Genomic DNA, 4,240 nt, shown 5'->3' with positions numbered 1-4,240 from the left:
AAAAAAAAAAAAGAACCATTGGGCAGAACCAAGGACAGCAACAAAGGTGCAAGGCAGAGACGTCAGCATGTGGTCAGCACCAGGGACAGCGACAGCAATGGAAGCCATTTTGGCTACCGCAGGGGGCTTTGGGGTTCACCCAAGAGCCTGGGAAATCGGTGTAGGTGGTGTAAGCAACTGGAAAACCTCCCTATTAGAGGAACTAAGTGCCTGGTCCAGAGAGAGAGACAAAGTGTACCTGAAGATCTGAGCATACGCCAGGCAGGTGGCACTGAACACTCCAGATGTGCACACGGTAAAGCTCTCATTCCGTCCTGGACCATAGCTCTTACTGCCTCACATGCATGGACAGTGATGCCAGGTCTGGTTTTCCCTGATGACTAGAGTGCCTCCTTAACGGCGGCCAGAAGTTTATGCATTAGAATGTGAACAAGGCGTCAGAGAGTGAAATATATGGTTCCTGAGGTGAGTAGCTTGTGTAAAATACTCTCCTTAGAGGTTTCCACTCTCTCTACAAACTGAAGAATGTTCTCCAAAATGATGAGCTACACTTGGTGTCTTAATTTGGGTTTCCCAAAAAAATCAGACTCTGTGAGGGTTAATTTTGTGTCAACTTGACTGGACCATGAGGTGCCCGGATAGTTGGTCAAATATTATTCTAGGTGTTTCTATGTCAGTGTTTTTGGGTGAAATTAACATTTAAGTTGGTAGACTTTGTAAGGCAGATTGTTCTCTATGATGTGGGTGGGCCTCATTTCATCAGTTGAAGGCCTGAGTAAAACAAAAGGCCGACCCTCCCCAAGGAAGAGAAATTTTTCCTACCCAATGGCCTTTGAACTGCACATTAGCTCTTCCTGCCTGGGAACCTTTGACCTGGGACATTGGCTATGCAGATTTTGGATTTTACCAGCCTCCAGAATCACATGAGCCAATTCACACACACACACACACACACACACACACACACACACACACACGCTACAGGTTCCGTTTCTCTGGAGAACCTTGAATAGTAGAGACCCTACCTGAGACAAGGACTTGTTTATTTGTGGGTGATCCCAGGAAGCTCATGTGGGGGTGGAGAAATGAGACAGAAAAGATAGAAAGGCTAAGAAAGGGTGCATTATCGAGCAGATGACCACACTGGGCAAAGGGGGCTCAATTGCTCTGGGTACCCTCTGAGAAACTGTGTGGAAGCATCTCAGAATGGGAGGCTGGACATTAATCAACTGTCTTAGTTTGTTTTGTGTTTCTATAACAGAATACCTAAGACCGGGCAATTTATAAAGAAAAGAGGTTGATTTAGCTGATGGTTCTGCAGGCTGGGAAGTTCAAGGGTATGGCTGGAGCTTCTGGCAAGGGCATTTATGCTGCGTCATAACATGATGCAGACGTTCAAAGGGGGAGCCAACATGTGGGAAGAGAGAAAACCCGAGGAGTGTCCTGTCTTTATAGCAATGCACTCTCTGGGTAACTAATCCATTTCTGTGAGAACTAATGCATTCTCACCAGAGGGAAAATCCACTACCCTAAGAATGACACCAAGCCACTCACAAGGGCTGAGCCCTCATGACCCAAACACCTCCCTTTCTGCCCCACCTCCCCAAACCACCACATTGGGGGTCAAATATCAGCGTGAGTTTTGGTGGGGACAAACTCAGACCATAGCATGTACAATTCTCCCTTCCCCTACCATTGGGAGTTGTTTCTGAAGGCTTTAACGCCCCTGCCCTTCAAATAGCTCCTGTGCACGGTTCAGCAAGCTCCCATGATGTTGCCGTGAGCCCTAAAGCAGAGACGCAGGCCCTTGAGGTGAGAAGCCACAGCCATGCTGGCAGCTGTTGGCCACAGCTGCAGGTGAACTCAGAGGAGGGCCCAGGGAGCATGGGGTAAGGTGTCAACAGTACCTTCTCACGTGGCCAGCACATCTCATATATAATCAGAACTTATTTGAGCTCATAAAGCTTATTACATCAGGAAAGAAAGCCATATCATAAATTTACTAATACTACCTGCGATGCAGGTATTCAACTTAGCCTACAAAGCTTTCGTCAATAGCATTATTATTTTCTACTCTGCTGTGAAGTGTCATGGAAGTCTGTAGTTACATTTAATTAGCTTCTGCCTTTTGTTCAGGCTTCCAAAGCCCAGCCCCACAATGAAGCCTCTCCACTGTGTCTCTAGGCTGCTGGAGGAGCCCGAAATCCAACATCAAGGGATCTGCCAAACTTTTGTCTAAAACAGTTTCCACGAGTCTGTTCTTCACTCCAGACAGAAATCTTAGAGGGCAGGCCTGCAGACACATTCTGGCCTTTGTCTTAGCGCTTTCTGTTACATTGTCATTAACTCTCCTTTACCACAATACAAGTTTCTCCCAAGCCCTTGTCCATAGCCTCTGAAAGGGACTAAAGTGGCCTTTCCAGAATATTTGCTATTCATTTCAGAACTAATATTCAACAATGGGCGTTGTCATGCAACCATTAGATGGAATCCATTGGGAAGAGTGTCTAGTGGTTACAGATGACAACTTTATGAATTTAGAGTTGTTCTTTAGGAGAGATTGCTGTAAACTAGCAGTTAGTTGGGCCACATTGCTGGATTCTAGCAGTGACACTTTCTCCAGATGCCTTCCCATCGCGGCCCCCAGCCGTTCATCAATTTCTTCACGTCACTGCTGTCATTTTCAATAATCTGCTAAGGGTAGGCAAACCCCAGGTGGCTTTCTCAGGCCTCTTTCCACTGTCTCATTGCTGGTGACAGCCTCGGGACTGATCAAACCAAGTTTGCAGTCTTGTTTCTGACCAGAAGAATCCTTTGCCACCGTAGTGTTTGACTCCCACAGAGAAGTTTTCTGTCTCCTGGCCTTGGTTCTGAGTACCCTCTGGCAGGGCCATTTGTTACGGGCTGTCTGTTGGGACGCTATAGCCTGGGAGCATCCAGTGGCTACCAAGACTTTCAGTCCATTGAGCATGTTGCACCTTTCCTGTGAATGCCCACAGAATGCTACCAGGGCAGGGACTCATGCCAGGTATTGGCATCGTAAGTGGACTGAGGTGTCAAAAAGATTCTTCCATTAAAGTTTTCATCTGGGACCACTGAAAAAATTGAAATCTGTCTCATTCCCAAAAGTTTTTAGGAGTGGGTTCCATCTACTAAGATATTTCCTGATGGGAGAAGTTGGCATTGTGATCCATACATTTCCCTCTGACAGCCAGCAAGAATAACTATAGTCACTTATACTTTTGTTTGCAATTAATTTGTTATTCCATAAGATATGCCCTATGGCAATGTCATAATTACATCTGTGACTGGGGCTCAGCAGAGGACATAGGGTATATCAATCCTACCCATAGATTTCAAAAGATGCATGAGGAACTTCACTCTATATTTTCACACTCCATCCCACTACATTGCCCAAACAGTGACTAGCCGTGATTTAAGTAAAACCGGCAGGATGGCTGTAGAACCCCAGCCCCATTCTCATAGTACATTCATGCACAAAGCAGCTTTCCCAGCCTGTTTTCTGTAAGCCATGGTCGACATCTAAGGGTGACCTCCACCACCAGCGACAGGCACAGCTGTATTTGCTCAAGACGGGCTGGGCTACGATGCAGTCACACATAACTCCCAAATCTCAATGGATTAATACAACTATGTTTATTTCTCGCTTATTTTTCATGTCTGTTGAAGGTCAGTGGGAGGTTTGCCCCACAGAGCCACTAAACAACTCAGGCACTAACATCTTGTGTCTGCAACATGAGAAAAAAAGAAGATTTCCCTTGTTACTATTGGGGAAGAGAGTGCATGGAGAACTCACCTCCTTTTTGTATGTTTTGCCGAGAATTGGACATGATCATTTCTACTCACAACCCATTGGCCACGGCCAGTCACATGCCCTGCCTGGCTGAAAGGCAGCGGAAACGTGGGTGGGATAATTGGCAAACAGTAAATGTTTTGCCGTAAGTGTCTACTGCATAATGCCAGGCTGGCACACCTGGATCAGTGTACCCAACACAAACATCAGAGATGAAATTTACTGTTTAATATGTACGTATTTAAATTTAGTCATCAAGACAAAATATAATACCTCTTCACTAACACATACCTAAAACTCAGAATCACAATCAGCTCCCAATCACAAGTCTAGTAAAGCTCATTAAAGTAGAAAGAGAACTCTCTCCCCTTTTCTAGCCTCTGGGCCTTGGACAAGAGCTGAAGTCTTTTTTTTTTTTTTTTTTTT

Source organism: Propithecus coquereli, unplaced genomic scaffold (assembly GCF_000956105.1).
Source record: "Propithecus coquereli isolate 6110/MARCELLA unplaced genomic scaffold, Pcoq_1.0 Scaffold483, whole genome shotgun sequence".
Classification (NCBI taxonomy): Eukaryota; Metazoa; Chordata; class Mammalia; order Primates; family Indriidae; genus Propithecus; species Propithecus coquereli.
The sequence above is the reverse complement of the archived record's forward strand: the minus strand, read 5'-3'. Positions refer to the sequence as shown.